The following is a 17931-nucleotide window of genomic DNA, read 5'->3' as shown; positions in this document are numbered from 1 at the left end:
TTATGGATCTTAATAAAGAATGATACTTATACAGTATTATAGGGATTTAAAACTTAATTTGAGGAATCCTAATGTATTTATCTATTCCACTTGGAGAGGGTGGAGGTGTCCTGGGCCTGTTTTGGCCTAATCCTATTTTAGGTAAAGAAAGGATGTATTTTAAAGGGCCTTCCAAAGGTCAAGATTACTTCTGCCTAAAAAGAACTTCAGCCCACCCTCTATTGTGACCATGGAGATAAAGCATTGTAATTAATAGTAAGTGATCAGAGCAAAGGGGAGCGGTCGGTTGGGGGACTTCCCGAAAGATTTTATTGTACACTCAGGATGTATAGGAGAGCTATGTAATTCTTTTATAGTAGTAAATTGGGGAGTCAGAGGGGGGGTCGCTTCCCAGTAAGGCTGCCAGTTTCTGGAGCAAATAGCAAACAGCCTTGCTGACATGCTAATTGACCCAAGCTTTGTTCCAAAGTCCGGGGGTACACAACAGTAGCCTTGCCAACGTGTTAATCCGACCGAAAGCAGAGCTCAAAAGTCAGGGGGCTCAGACAGATCCTGGGGCCTCACCGGGTCGAACTCCTCCAGTTGTGACATATTTTTCTATGCAAAAACACATCATGACTTTCCCAATGACCTATCAAGTATCCTTCTTTGTCTCTTCTTACAGGTTTTGTCTTGAAATCTACTTTACCTGACATCAGTATTATGTCTCCATTTTTTAAAAATTTCTATTTGTATTGAATATGTTTTTTCAGCCCTTTACTTTCAATCTATGTATATGTTTGTCAGTTAAGTGTATTTCTTGTAAGCAACATATAGAAGGCTCCTGTTTTTTTAATCCATTCAGCCAATCTGTATCTTTTAACTGGAAAATTTAATCCATTAATATTCAATGTTACTATCAATATTTGTGGACTTATCCCTGCCATTTTCTTAGCCATTATTTTGGTTGATTTTTGTTCCTGATTTCTGTCTGTTTGTCTTTAGTTTTCCTGATATAGTACTCCCTTCAGTACTTCTTGAAGGGCTGGTCTAGTTGGAAAATTCTTTCAGTGTCTGTTTATCCTAGATTAATTTTATTTGTTCTTCCCATTTGAAAGATAATCTTGCCAGGTATAGTATTCTTGGTTAAAATTATTTTTCTTTTAATGCTTTGAATATGTCTTCTCATTCTTTCCTTGCCTGCACTGTTTCAATTAAGAGGTCTGGTATTAGCCTAATATGATAATGTTTGTAATTAACTTGATGTTTCTCTCTTGCCATTTTTAGAGTCTTATCTTTATCTGAATTTTACCAATCAGGCTATAATGTCCCAGGGGGAAGATTTTTTTTTATGCTAATTCTATTTTTTAATTTATTTTTTATTTCTTGGGTCTGAATTTCTCTATGTTCCTGTAGATTTGGAAAGTTTTCATATAGTATTTCATGGAAGAGGTTTTCCATGGCTTTACCAGCTTCTTTACCTCCTAGTATACCCATTATACAGATATTCAGGTGTTTCATGGTGTTTAGAAGTTTTGGTATGTTATCCTCATTTTTTTTGAGGTTATTTTAAATTTTTTTTGGTGGTTTGGTCTGTGTTGGAGACTTTCTTCAAGCTCAGAAAGTTTTTGTTCTGCATAGTTTAATCTGCTGTTAATGCTTTCAGGAGACATTTTAATTTCTTGTATAGTATTCTTCATTTCTAAGCATCCTGTTTTATTTATTTATTTATTTATTTATTTTAGGGTGTCTATCTCTTTATAGAATTATTCTTTCATGTCCTGGAATGATCTCATTTCCTGGAATTAGATTTATATTCTCTCTTGCATCCCATTACATTTGGTCATAATTAATGTCCAGAACTCTTTTTATGATAGTTCTGTGAAATTTTTCATGTTTTCCATTGTTGGTGAGGGGTCAATTTGCTCCACTGGGGGTTAGTTCCTTGTTTTCTCATCTTTCTTCTGCTTCTGCACTGGTTTTTGATCATCTGATGCAATATTCACTTTTTCATACTTATTGAAGAATAAACTGGGTGCTGTAGGCCCCCAGTTCCAATGGTAAACCCAGGAGGCAAGGCAACACTCATGAGAAGAAGCCTCTTGGAACAAGAACCAAGGTCTCCTGGTGGATGGTTGTGACCTGAGAAGCAGGCCATGCAGCAGTGCAGCTGATGTGTCCTTTGTTCCAAAACCTGTCCTACTATTTTTCAAGGTTTTTATATATTTTTTTCATATATTCATTTTTTTGGGAAAAGGTCTTTGAATTGTATGCTCTCTAACCCAATTTTACCCAGAAGTCCTGTGGTTTTTATTATACAAGTTTGCTTAGCTTGGTGACTTTTAGAGATGCATAGACTATCTTATAGCAGAATTGAGTGTATAAAACTAGTTATTGCTGCTTTGTTTGTAGAGACCAAAAATAAGAAATAAAGTAAATGCTTTTAATAGAGGCATGACTGAAAGAAATAAGTTTACTCATGCCATGGAATAGTGCACAACCTTTACAAAGAATAGATTGGCATTATAATAGCATTTTAGAGATATTTCTGTGATAACTGAGTACCAATGAAGCACAAGTGAAAAAGGAATTCTGAACATTATAACGATACTTTTTATGAACATTTACTATACCATACTTGATGTTAAGCTCTTTTAGTAAATAAGTTCCCTAAAATCTGTATTTGGTATACAAATATAAATGAGTGCTATGGGAGCTTTTTAAAATAAACATAATCCTAGACAGTCAGGTCTGGCTAATTTGTTGTAGAATCCAGATCCCTAAGTGATTTGCTACAATATAAGTCATATTCCAAAAGGAATGATAGTATTTCCAAAAAGAAATGTGATGCAATTTAGAAGTATAGCTGAGGAGATCTGGAGACTGCTTCAAGCTTGCGGCATTGCCGAACACCAGCCTATCTGTGGCTGCAGGTCTTAACGGCTGGGACCCGTAGCTCATCTCACCCCTCTACTTGCCTTTGGACCTCAGGTTTGTGTCTTGGGACTTTAAGATGAACTTGCACCCCTCCCCACCCATCCGGAGACTGGTTCAAGCTAGTGGCATTCCCAGATGACAAGCTGCCTGTGGCTGGAGGCCATAACAGCCAGGACCTGTGACTCATACCCCTATATCCACTTGCCTTTGGACTCTCAGAATTTTGGTGTTTTGAATAGCACATGGAGCATGATCTTTTCTTTGCTCCAGAGGTGAAAATTATTAGCTCAGTTGGAGGCTCACCACTCTTTAGAAACAGGGTGGACTTTGGGTTACCCAGGACCAGTGACAACAGTGCACGGTACTGCTTAGAAACAGGGAGACAGACCAGAAGAGAGATGGCCAATTTTTTACTCCTGCACACCTTTGAACATGCAAAGATACCTTAAATAAATTAGGAAGGAATGTATAGATCACCAGAATACTAGGAAAAATCCCAGAGGCAAAAGGAGTATGAGCAACCAACAAAATGTCTCTTCTCCAATGGAAAATGGAAATCCTACATCACCCACAGACAAGACAATGTACATTGTGGATATGTCAGATAAGCAATTCAGAATATTTGTAGTGACAAAACTGAGATGCAAGAGAAAAGAGACAATTAACTCCAGGAGATAAGGAAGTTCTTTCATGATTTGAAAGAAGAAATGGACACCTTAAAAAAGAATCAGATGGAACTTCTATGGATGAAGAATGTGATACAGGAAATTAAAACGTTCCTATAAGGTATTATAAGTAGATTAGATCATTCAGTAGATCAAATCTCGAAACACAAGACAAAAACTTGGACCTAGAAAAAGTATCAAGAAGATTGAGAAAACAACCAGAAAAAATGAGGATAATATAAGAGGAATACTGGACCATCAAGCGTCCCAACAGCAGATAATTGGTATCCCAGAAGAGGAAGAAAATAATAAGGGCATTGAAATCCTGGAAGAAAATTTTCCAAACATGAAAGGCATTCAAATATTCAGACCCAAGAATACATAGGACCCCAAATAGAATCAACCCAAGAAGATCCTCTCCAAGGCATATCATAGCTAGATTGGCAAAAACAACAAACACAAGATACTAAAATTGGCAAGGGGGAAATGTCAAGTTACTTACAAAGTTCACCCCATCAAGCTAACATTGGGCTTCTCTTCAGAAACAATGCAGGCAAGGAAAGAATGGGGAAATATAGTCAAAGTGTTGAATAAAAAACAATTTCAACCAAGAATACTATACCGAACAAGATTATCTTTCATATGGAAAAAAAGATGAGAACATTCTTGGATAAACAAAACCTGAAAGAGTTTACCAACTCCAAATGAGCTCTTCAAGAGGTTCTGAAGGGAGTGCTATACCAGGAAAACTAAAGACTCAGATGAATAGTTAGAAAAGAACAAAAAACAACCAAGAAAATGGTTTACTTAATAATAGGAACAGATCTGGAAATATCAATAAAAACATTGGATATCAATGAATTAAATTCTCCAATTAAGAGACACAGACTGGCCAAATGGATAAAAAAAACAAACTATATGTTGTCTCAAAGAAACGTACCTTATGGATAAAGACATACATAGACTGAAAGTGAAGGACTGGAAAAAGATATTCCATGCAAATGGATATCAAAAAAGGGCTAGATGGGACCAGCAGTTAGTGTAATGGCTATGTTGCTGGACTCCCATGTAGTTGATCGTGGTTCGAGTCCCAGACCCAGTGGCTTAAACTCACGCTGGGCGCGTGTGCATGCATGCCCAAGATCCCAAGAGGAGAATGGAGGAGAAGGGATTGCGGCATGGCCATCCCCTCTGGGGGGTGAGTTCTTGCTTTCTATCTCTCTGTCTCTCTCTGTCTGTCTGGTGAGTGCATGTGCCCCTATAGCAAAAACATCTCCAAAAAAAAAAAAGAAAGAAAAGAAAAAAAAGGCTGGAGTTGTGATATTGATTTCAGACAAGATAGCTTCATGATAAAGACAGTAAAAAGAGACAAAGAAGGGCATTATATAATAGTAAATGGGTTAATTCGGCGAGAAGACATAACACTTATTAATATCTATGCACCCAACAAAGGAGCACCTAAATATGTAAAGGAAAGACTGCTGATGCTAAAAGGAGAGATAGGGAGCAACACTATAATTGTTGGGGAGCTCAACACCTCATTATCATCTTTAGATAGATCTTCTAGACAAAAAAATAAATAAATTGATACAGGTCCTAAATGATACTATAGATAGAATGGGCTTGATAGATGTCTATAGAACTTTCCACCCTATGACCAAAAAATATATTTATTTTTCTCACCCTGGCATGGAATCTTTTCAAAGATTGACCATATGATAGGGCACAAATCAAGCCTTTACAGATTCAAAGCCATAGAAGCTATATCCAGCATCTTCTCTGATCATGATGGAATTAAACTCAATATTAATTTCAAGAAACACAAATGCATGGAAACTGAACAACTTGCTTCTGAATGACTTCTTAACTACTGAAGAAATTAAGTCTGAGATAAAAAAACATTCATGGAAACAAATGATAATGAGTACATGAGTCATAATCTATGGGATACAACAGAAGTGTTCAGAAGAGGGAAATTTATAGCAATCAGTACACATAAGAAAAAGATGGAAAGGTGGCAAATAGATAACCTAACATCATGCCTGAGCAAATTGAAAAGACAACAAAAGGACCCCAAAAAATGCCAGGTAAAAAGAAATAATAAAGATTCGAGCAGAAATAAATGAAATAGAAAACAAAATGAACCATACAGAAAATAAATGAAAACAAAAACTGGTTCTTTGAAAAGATTAACAAAATCCATACACCATTGGCTAGACTGATAAAGAAGAAGGAAAGAAACCAGATAAATCAAATACATGATGAACTAGGCAACATTACAACAGACATAATAGAAACACGAAATATCATTAGAGGATACTATGAATGACTATATGCCAACAAACAAGAGGACATGGGGGAGATGGACAAATTACTGAATGCACATAATTTACCAAGATTGGATCAGGAGGACATAGAACACCTGAATGACCCATAGCAAGCCATGAGATTGTCAGTAATAAATAACCTTCTGACAAAGAAAAGCCTAGAATGGTTTGAGTCTTGGACTTCTGTGTGTTTCTCTCTGGTCAAATTAAAAAATAATAACAATGAAAAATTAAAAAAAAAATTTCTTCCCTTTGCCCCTCCCATCTACCCTCTATCATCCACTCCACTCTCTTATAGTTTCTGGTCCTACGCTTACCCTACTTCCATCTCTTCAGATCTTTCCATTTGTGTCATAGAGTACAGTAAATATGTACATTCTGTACATACTGAGTGGGGATATATAGTCTGTATCTTTCAAAGTCTGGCTCACTTTGCTTAATGTTAAGTCTTCAATACGCATCCGCTTAGAATCAGACAACAGTACTTCATTGTTCCTTATTATATATATATATATATATATAAATATAAAATCAATTTTTCAAGCCAGTCATCAATTCTTGGACACTTAGGCTGACTCCTTGTCTTAGCAATAGTGAATAATGTTGCAATAAACATGGATGTGCAAGTGTCTTTCTGGTTTACTATCTTCTGAGTAAATATCCAGGAGTCATATTACTGGGATGTATGGTATTTTTATTTGTAGGTTTTTGAGAAATCTTCATATTTTTCTCTGTAATGATGACACTAATTTACATTCCCCCCAACAGTGTAGGAATGTTTCCTTTTTACCACAGTCTTGTCAGCCAGCACTTGCCATTTAACAGTTTTTTTTATACATAGTCAATCTGACTGAGGTTGGTGGTACATCACTGTGGTTTTGATTTACATTTTCCTTGTGATAAGGGATGTTGAGCATTTTCTATATGTCTTTTGAACATTTGTATATATTTTCCTTGTAGAGTTGTCTATTCAGCTCAGTTGCTCTTTATTTATTTATTTTGAGAATTTTGCCATAGGGTGTGTGGATTTACTGGAGAGAAACAGAGAGACACAGAGATAGAAAGTAAGAAATAACCGTCCTTGGGGCATGGCCCTGCTTCGATCCCTTCTCTTTCATTCTCCCTTGTGATTTTTGGTATGCAGGCATACATGCCTGATATGTTTTTCATTTTTTAAAGAATTATTTTATTTAACTTTATTTATTTATTTTAATTTGACCAAAAATGGAGAGAGAGAGAGACAGACAGAGAGAAACAGAGGGAGAGTGAGAAAGTAAGCAGCCAGGTCTGGGACCCAAACCATGGTTGGCAATGTGGGAGTCCAGTGCCTTAACCACCATGCCACCTACCAGTCCCTATTATTTTTTAAGATTTTTTTTATAGGTTGCATGCATTTCTGAGAGAGATAGAGAGAGACAGAGGGAAAGTGAGAAATTACCCCATAGGAGGGATGACCACATCACAAACCCTTCTGCTCCTCTCAGGCTTCTGGGCACACACATCCACACACATGCCCAGTGTGATTTTCAAGCCACCAGGTCCTAGACTTGAATTGCCATCAGCCACGTGGGAGTTTAGTGTTAACCACCACACCAAATGCTGGCTCCAGTCAGACATGTTTTTCATGTCATTGAATCCAGAATTCAAACTGTAGAAATTCAAACTGTAGAGATCCCACCCAAAATGCAGGATTCAGAACCTAAAACACTATGCCACCTGTTGGCCCTCATTTCCCTATTTAAAAAAATTGAATTATATATATATATATTTTTTTTAATGAATGAGATACTTGAAACCCAGAGATACTTGAGATTCCTTATATCCTGGTTATCAATCTATTGTTTGAGGTCCAATTTCCAAATATTTCTCCCATTCTGAGGATTGTTGTTCCCTTCGCTGTGTAGAAGCTTTTTAACTTGATATAACCCTCTTGTCTATTTTTGGAATTATTTCCTGTGCTTTAGGGATCTTATTTAAGAAGTACTTACCTACTCCAATGTCTTCATGAGTTTCTCATAAGTTTTCTACCAGTAGTTTTATATTTTGAGGTTTATATTTAAATCTTTGATCCATTTGCATTGATTCTGGTTAATGGTGAGAGGAGGCATCCAGTTTTTTTCTGCAAGTGGATATCCAGTTCTTCCAGCATTATGTGCTGAGAAGACTTTCTTTTTTCCACTGTATTGTCTTGTACCCTTTGTCAAGATATTATTTATATCTTTTTAAAATTATTATTTTATGGGATAATTTTTAGACAACAACAATCTCTCAAATTTGGATTTAAAAAGTGCCAATTCCTGTGCATTGTTGTATGAATTAATAAATAACTTATGAATTAAAATATAGGGTTCTTTAGCAATGGCTACAAACCAAAGAATACTCAAAATTAGCTTTTGTTTTTGTTGCAAGTACTCATTCTGTGGTAGAGAAATGCTGGAACATTCTACCTTTTGTCTACGATTTCTGTGGTTTTTCAGTTTTGTTGTGCTTTTTCTCAATATGGAAAATGTCTAATTAAATGCTTCGTTGAGACTTATTAAGAGGAGGTTGATGGTTGGCTGAAACTTTCCATTGGATATCATGCGTGAGGCAGTATCTCCTGGTGGGAAAACCAGTAGAGGGACAGAAAGACCTGTTGCTACTTGGGGTTCTTTGCCCAATTACAAGAAGAGAGCTTCTTTCCAAGGATTTTACACTGTAATTTATTGATTTGCCAGGGCGGTTTGTAAGTGTCTTAAGACTCCATTATTGTTTATTTTGATTTATGTTGGATTGAGAGACATGTTCATGCTTTTTTTTTTTTTTTTCTGCTGAATCGTTCAGTGTTTGAATTTCAAAGCTTTATTGTCATGCAGAATTGTCAGGTACAATACAGTTCTTGAAACCACATGAAAGTTGTTTTTGCATAGTTTAATTTGCTGTGATCTCTTGAATGATTTGAAAGATATATTGCCATCTGAAAGATTCTCAGCTGAGGAAGAACTTGTTAGAATTGTCATGGAGCCTAAGTCATGGTTAGTTAATCCTATTGGTTTTCGATTTCACTCATGCCAATTAGAGGGAGTTCTAGCAGTCAGTTTCTTGTTTTTAAAAATCAGTTTTTTATCAGAATTTTGATCATGCCTAGAGCAATGTCCTCTGAGACAGCTCCAGAATACTATTATAGAAAAAGGAATTCAGAAAATGAGTTCTCTTGCTGGTCTCAATCATTGAACATTCTAAGTTGAAGTTCTTCCCTTTCTCCTTTGATTTCTCCGTTTGGAATATGGAAACTTGATACAACGTAAGTATGAAGTTGTAATAGACCATACATGTAAATTAGAGTCATTTACTACATAATGATGTTTTAGCTAATGATGGACAGCATATATTATACACTGGTGGTTCCATAAAGAGTATATAGACTATAGCATATAGCCTAGGTGTGCAGCAGCCTATGCCATCTATGTTTGTGTAAGTACACTCTATCAAGTTCGCACAACAACAAAATCAGTTAACATGCATTTCTCAAAATGTGTTCTTATCGTTAAATGACACATGCCTAATAATAGGACCTTGGCAAAGTCTTCTTTAAAAAGATGCACATTTGAAGCTATGCGTAACTAATTTAAAATTATTTAAGAGGATCTCCCTGAAAAATAGCATGGGAATATGTAAATCAATAACTGTATTTGAAATATTGTTCCTGAAAAGTCAGTAGCAAACTGTATAGAAAACACATTCAAGTATCATGCACACAGAGATTTCGCATCAGATTAGTGGAATTAAGTGGCAGATGGACATGTACAATTTTGGTATGTGGGCAGATTTAAAATCCAAGTGTTCATATTGTTTAATTCTAAGGATGGTATTTTGTGGCTAAAATGTCCATTGACTCGGATTAGTGAAAACATATAATATCTTTATTACTCTGTCTTTCTGATGTTTTAAATAAGAATATTTTGTCCCGGTTATGAATAGAGTTAAGTTTAAGTTCATAAATTTGGACTTCATGATATATAGAATTCTTTGCAGAAATCATGATACTTTTAGCTATTTCTTTTGCATATGCTTCGGTTTCACAAGTCTTCCTGCTTCTTGATCTGACCTTTTCATTACCACATTAAACTGTCAGTTTCTAGTGCTTATTTGGAATATTTTCACAGCAAGCATATGGATTTTATAGTAAGTCTTTATAGCATCATCTGACTCCTTGGTAACTTTTTCTCAACATAATATTATTTGCATTATATTGAATCATGTGTGTTTTGCTGGGCCAGTCTGAGATTGGGGTGTAATAAAGAGAACGTGTTTTAAAACCATTTATGTAAAAATGAGAATCTGGAAGAATGCCCTTGCAGTCTAGCTATTGACTAGCAATATATATAATTTACACCACTGGCATAAAACATAATTTGAAATGATTTAGTAGAAAGAATAAAATACCTTTACTGACATCTAAGGAGTAAAGGAATATTTTTTCACAACAGTCTTCTGGAACTTTAGCAAAAAACTTTAATATTTATGTACATTCTTATGAAATACATAAACCTTTATGGTATTATTTAACATGGGGACTGCAAAATAATTTAATAGATTAAATGAAACAGACATTTCCCTATAGTTTAAGAATCTGAACAAATTCAATTATGATTTTTCTTTCAGTTTGTATCTTTGAGACCAACGCTAGAATGCTAATGACCAGGAGATCTCTTAGGAACAAAGAGAGCAGAGATTTGATTTGATTTCAGTTTATTCATACTCTTTCCAGTGCTGGATTCAGGCAACAAAATGTCTGCCTGAGGACTGGATGATTGTCAGGTCAGGACCACCCAGCTACCATATAGCCAGTGGAACCCAGGCAAGAATCATGAGAGTAGCCCTACAGACAGTTAATTCATTCAACACAATCCCTTGCATAGGCTTTATAATTTATAAGATTCTTTCATACTCATTTCCCTTTTTGACTCTCACAATAATCCTTTTGTCTAAGAAAGGCTGATACAATTTTCTGACTTCAGATGTTCTAGTGGCCTACTGATCTAGGGAGCCAGATCTCATGTGGTCCTCAGCACAGTTCAAATCTGGCCCTTACAGTGTATGGTGGGTGTGTGTGTCTAAATCCTGACAGAATGGAGAACTGGAGAGGGGATTGTGGCATGACCATGTCCACTAGGAAAATACTTCCTTCCTCTTTCTCTTTCTATCTCTTGGTCTCTCTCTGGGAGCACATGTGACAAATCCAGTTTTATATAGGCGGAAGAATTTGTGCTTACAGAGACTAAGAAATTTGCTCAAATGACAAAGTCATAAGTGGCAGGTCTGCTTCAAATATAGCTCTTGAGCTCTAAGCCCTGTGCTCAGCCTCTGGAGACTAAGTAAGATGAGGCAGGGAATAAATCTATGAATTGTGGAAACCACTTCTTTGTTGGTCTATGCTCAATAACAGACTGAGGTGCTCTGAACCATACTAATTACTGAAATAACTGTAATAAATGCTAAAAACTCTCTTTAGTGCTAGTTGCTGATGTTACTTCTTATGATTTTTTCTGAGAGACTGAAACATTTTCAATGTTCTAGGCCATTGGTAACACCAAATGTGCCAGGAAAAACATGTGGTGACTAAGTTATAGAGTGCAATTCTTCTCAGGTGAAAATGGACCCTGCTGTATTTACCTTGAATAAGAACTATGGCTTCCTGCTTAATCAAAGGAACACATAAGGAAAAGAAAAGCAGTTGGCCCAGCAAAATTTTCTTAAGCAACTTCTTGCTGTCCTGCTACCTTTCTGATTATCACCACTCTCCAAATATTCTGGACATGAAACAAAATGTGTAGACTGGTGACTGCTGCTTCTGGAGTAAAAATTGCTTCCCAGATGGCTCCTTAAATTTTTATCAGTATGGCCACAGTCTTTGAACTTTTTTTTGTTTTGTTTTTCTTTTTCCTTTTTTTTCTTTTTTGTTTTGTTTTATTTTGTTTTTGCTATAAGACACATGCGCTCGCCAGACAGAGAGAGACAGAAAGCAAGAAATCCCCCCCTCCCCCAGGGTGATGACCACGCCGCAATCCCTTCTCCATTCTCCTCTTGGGATCTTGGGCATGCACACACACGCGCCCAGTGTATTTTAAGCCACCAGGTCTGGGTCGCGAACTGTGGTTGACTACATATGAGTCCAGCGACATAGCCATCATGCTAACTGCTGGTCCCCAGCCTTTGAATTTAACATTTTGACTGTAATCTCGGTCCCTTTCTGATTTAGCCACCTTGAAATGCCATTCTACATAATTTCGGGAAATGACTTTTGAAGCTCAACTATTTCTTATTAGATTCCTGTCTTCTTCTTGGTCAACTAGAATTTTCCTCCACTCATCTATCTCACAGGCAGCAGGAGATGCACAAGTTCTTTCTTTTTTCTTTTAGTTTAATTATTTCTTTCTTTCATATGCATGCATGTACACACACACAGAAAGAAAAGCATCTCCAACAGGGTCTCCATGCTGCTACCACCCCCAGCATCAGCAAGCCTATATCATGGGCTAGTGTGCACACCCCATGTGTTTTCAGGGAGAGCCTAGGAGGAAAACTGGAGGCCTCTCCCAGTGGGTCCAGCCACATTACAGCTGCACCATCATCTGGCCCCTGCACAGCGTTTTTACTGAATCCATAAAGGGAACCAGTCAGGAATGCTTAATGAAGGAAAATGAACTGAAAAAAGGCAAGAAATACTACTAATAAAAAAGACTGTAAATGTTTCCAAAGTAATAGTAATTAGTTGACAATTCTGTGGCCACATTGATACTTCTGGTTTGAGAAATTTAAAGGCACACTTTTTTTAAATATAAAATAATTTAATGAATGTTTGAAATTTTTCTTTTAAAACAATTTGGTCATCAATCAGTTGTCTAGACGTTTAAAATATACCTGAAGGTAAAAATACAGTAATTGATTTATTTTCCTGGAGCATCTAATTTTCATTATCTATGTATTGGTCTTCTTTACTTAGTGCAAACCATTGTGCATTTTATTGGGTGGAATGGTTTAGAGGCATGGAGGAAGTATGATGATTTTTACTTTCATTGAGCTACATTAATGGAAGGTAAGAATACCACATTAAGAAAAGAAATAATGAGACTGGGGCCAGTAGGTGGCGTAAGCGCTGGGCTCCCATATAGCCAATGGTGATTTGGATCTCAGACCTGATGGCTTGCAAATCAGGCTGGGCACATATGTGTGTATGCTCAGAGTTCTAGGAGGAGACAGGAGAAAAAGGAATTGTGGTGTGGCCATCCCCCTGGGGGATGATTTCTCACGTTTGCTCTCTGTCTCCAGCGAGCGCATGTGCCTTATGGCAAAAACCTTAACAATAACAGCAACAAAAAATTGAGACTAAATTGCACACTAAGACTGTGAAACTTATCAAGACCATGGAGAAGTGGCACAAGGTTCCATAAAAAGATGTGCTTTTCACGAGTCCTAACAAAGTGTACAAAATGGACCAGAGGTGGCTATTTTACTCCTTTTATTGAGCCTAAGACATTCTGTTATTGACTTCTACTTTCTGTCGAGCATTGTATTTAGGAAAACCATGGGGTCTGGGTCAGTGATTACACAATGCTTTGTGATGCTGGTATTGGGTTTGTATCCAGACACCTCTCTGTGCACTCTGGCCAGACTGACTGAGCCCACAGTAGGATCATCACATGAAGACCCTGTTAAGGATGCCTGACACTCTCTGTCTTTCTCTTTCCTGGATGAAATAATTTTTTTTTTGGCATATGAGTGTATATTATATTTGGTATATTAAAGTGTCTAAAATATAAGGTAGAAAGGATTCTGCCTTTCTGCTGAATCAATGTCCTCAATGATTTCTTCAGGGTCTTTCTACCAGGCCACGGATGGAGGGCCCTTCTGATCAAGCTTGGTGAGATATCGCTTGTAACAATGAAGGAGATATGGCTGACAACTGTTGTTTTATTGAGTTCTGGGTAAGTAAGATTTCATGCTGGGATTCTTAGAGTCAGCTAGATGCCATAAGCATAACTGAAGACATCTGGCCGTATTATTTAGAGATCTATTGGAAAGCAGTGACTCTCTCTATAACCTTTGCTTAGATGTTACAGGTTGAGCAGCACATGCAGAGGCATCCCCCAGTTGGAAAGCCATTTCTTTTTAAACTTTTTTTTTAAACAAATATTTATCTATTTATTTATTTAATTCTATTTGTCGTTGTTATTATTATTATTATTTTTAATTTGGCCAGAGAGAAAGGGAAAGTGAGAAAGCAAACTGCCAGGTCAGGGACTCAAACCACGATTGGCCATGTGGGAGTCCAGCAGCACCCTAACCACCATGACACCTGCTGGCTCTCAAGCCATCTTAAAGATATGAAGGTTTTCTGTTCTCTTCAGCTAATAACTTGAGAAGACTTTTTGTTGTCGTTTATTTTCCCATAGCATGCCAAAGGGGAGAAATCACTCAAATCACTCAGTTGACTAACTTAGGATAACTGGAAGTTATTAAAAAGATCTATCTCTTTACTCTTCATTCTATCTCCAGGATGATTAGTTAGTTGCTGTAGACTCCATCTATGTTAGAAAGGTGGTTGCTTAACCAGACAGCATCATGGAGATTAAGGTGACTGGATCCAGTATGACTGATTGCGTGGTTCAAGTCCTGGACCTGGTGGTTTAGAAAGCATGCTGGGTGAGTGTATGTGCATGTTCAAAATATTGAGAGGAGAATGGAGGAGAAGTGACTGTCATGTGACCATCTCTTTTTCTCTCAATAGTGCTTTCTCACTTTCCCTGTCTCTACCTCTGTTTTCTCTCTGGTGAATGCACATGCCCTATAGCAAATGAAAAAAGAAATGGGTATTATTTTTTAGGACTTTGAATCTTTTTTTAAAACAAAAAAGCTTGTAACTGCCCTCAAGTAAGGAGATGCTGAAAAAAAAATCAAGACTGTCTTCCATTTCTTCATCCTTTAATTTGCAGAAGATATGTTTCAGACCTGGTAATAAAGGCAACTAGAATTATCTCTCTTTGCGTGTGTGTCTCTGTACCCTTATGTATGTCACATGCACCCCAATGCTCATCATGAGGAAAGAAAAGAAAGCAGGTCAAATATCTACATAAGAAAATGGCGGGAAGTTTCTTCTTGTTTTCATTGAATGGGGAATGACAATAATCTGTTATATAAATAAAAGGAATGCTCTAGACCGAAGACTGAATTTCTACCTTCATCTACCTCAGCAGAGAGGATGATTTCCTGAGTGCAAACATATTTTGTAGGAAGGAGTGGGGTCTTTGTTGAAAAAAAAATAATGGAAAGAATGGGATGCTTGGAAAATACATAATTTAAACAGTTGGACAAAGACAGCTGGTTCATTTTTTTCTTTCTGCCAAGCCATTTCCACTTAGGATTCAAAAAAAACCACAGTTTGATGTTGGATTTAGAACAAATTTTTAAAGAAACACATTGCCAGGGAACATGCATGGAATTCCCACTGATAATAGCATAAAACATAGAAGGATGGAGTCTGACCTCCCAGCATGGTCTCTCCTTCTGGCACATGAGGTAACCAGACATCAGTGAATCGTTGTACATCAAAAATGTGTTGCTAGGTTGTAAGTGACTGGAGGATAGGTTCTTGATTGACTTATGCTTTTACTTTTTTATAGGAACTTGGTAAATAGCAGATACTTCCTAATTGTTAATAAAACTATATTTAAGATGTCAATTTCAGTGAGATTGCTATGGTCTGTTAGTGGTGTCTGCCCAGAAGTAGGTGTTCCAAGAAGTAGACAATGGCACAAGATTAAACTTAAAAGAACATTTAAAAAAAGAGTATGTATTCCTTTTTCCCCCCATAACACAGAAAAACAAAACAAGAAAGGAAGACACACTCCTAACGGGCTCTTCACTCTGGGATCTACCCCCATTCTCAGCTGGACTGCATTATGGGCACAGGTATGCTTGGTGTGGTTGGGGTCATCCTGAGATGTGAACCGAGGACCCTTTTTTCCATGTGTGCTATCACTGTACAACATGGTCCCCCAAGCTTATAAGAAATATTTAGGGGAAATTTCTGTGAGGAAAAATGAGGAGGGGTCTGGGAAAATCTTGGAGAAACATCAGACTCACATCAGATCTGACAGTAAGTGAAGGAAAAAAAGGAAGAAAAAATGCTTGGATGGAAACATCTTAGACCGAAGTCCAGTTCTAAGAAAAATTTGGCAATTTCAGTTTAGAATCCTTGAGCCAAAAATGCTTACCAAAGGAAAAAGCCTGACTGGTGTTCCTGTTGTATTTATTCACTGGCTGGGAGTAGCTGGTGAAAAGCATGACCTAGGAACAAAGCAGTGACAACTATATCCCCTGAGGCTATTAGTCAATGACACTCTACAAAAGGAGAATCAAGAGATATATTCTCATCACCACCATATAGGCCTTGATTGAAGTTTGTGCATCTCCTCAAGGATAAAGGAAATTTTCTTTCTTAGAATATCTACTGGTGGCTATGAAGATGAACTGAGATGATGTTTATAAAAGGGCACAGTACATAGTTCAGAGCACATAGTCATTGTGAAATTAAAGGCAGCTCTTTTGTTATCATTAGTGATATCTCATGTGTAGCTACTATTTACTGAATCTCATGATGGACTAAACACAATGATGGGCACTTTGTATGCAGTGGAACTCACTTGGACCACAAGAACTTTGGTGGCAATCAGAATGGAGCTTAAATCAGGATGGGGGCACTTACTAGCTCTATGACCACATTGGCAATGTTACTAAAAGTTTCTGAGCCTCACTCTCCCTGTCTATAAGACAAAGATGAGGCACCCACCGTAGGCATTGCCATAGTGGTATAAGCTGCTAAGATGCTTTGTTCTGCAGGCTGGGACCACACAGGATGTGCAGGTTCATTTCTCAGTCCAACTAGAGGTCAGGCACAGTGACATGTGCCTGTAATTATGGTAACTCAGAGGGCTGAGGCAGGAGGATTGTGACACAACAAGATGCTCTCTTAAAAACAAAAACAAACAAGCAAACAAAAAACAAACAAAAATCCTCACAATAGATGGTGGTAGAGGGATTAAAGAAAACAAAATATGAGAGCCTGGCACATACCATGAATGCCATATGTTGTTCTTGTTATTATCTTTTTGAAAGATCATAAGAACCTACCAAAATTATTGATTCTAAAAGGGTGACTGATATGGACTACCTCAAAGAGTACTCCAAGTCCTCAGGCTTTCTTTTAGGTTTAATCAAAAGGAACAATTTGCAGAAATTTGTGGGATGAGAAGATACTAAGATCAGGGATACTTTCCTCTTGTTCCTTCCCTGTGGAAACTGGCTGTGTCCCTCCACCAAAAGTCACTTTAAAGTATATATATATATTTCTACAAGGCATACTCTCTCTCGTTCTTGATTCTGATCATTGCTTCCTCCTCTGACTTTTCTGATACTCAGATGTTAAGAACTCATTTGTCATTGTCTTTAAGTTATTACACTAGCCTTTGTAGTTTCTCAAACACCACATATTAGTGAATTATCCCTCAGAAATATGTCTTCCATCTGAATTGTCCTGCTTTGAGTATTGTTTCCTGGTAAGACTCATTTTCTTCATCCTCATACCCTCTCTCCATGAAATGAATGAGTGTTAGATGTTAAAAAAGACAAAAATGGTGATGAAGTGCCCCTGTCTTTTAAATCTAGTACCAGGATAAATGGTTTGATTTAAGAAAAATGTATACACTCTTTCTTTTTTCTCCCCATCCAAAACTTTATTCAGCTCATTTAGAAAACATTAGCAAAATAAATTCCAGGTACAATTTCACATAATATCAAAAATATGGGTGATTGTAACAATAATAACTTACAGATACAAATTAATTATAAACTACAGTTTCACAAAAGATTGTTAACATTTTGCATAGTAGTCAGAACTTTCTTTTAGGCAAGATGATCTTTGATGACATATAAATTAGCAGGTACATATTATTGTGAAGTATTTCAGACAATACAAAAAAAAG

This window comes from Tupaia chinensis, unplaced genomic scaffold (genome assembly GCF_000334495.1).
Source record: "Tupaia chinensis unplaced genomic scaffold, TupChi_1.0 Scaffold000100_1, whole genome shotgun sequence".
Taxonomy (NCBI): Eukaryota; Metazoa; Chordata; class Mammalia; order Scandentia; family Tupaiidae; genus Tupaia; species Tupaia belangeri.
Note: the sequence above shows the minus strand (reverse complement) of the source record.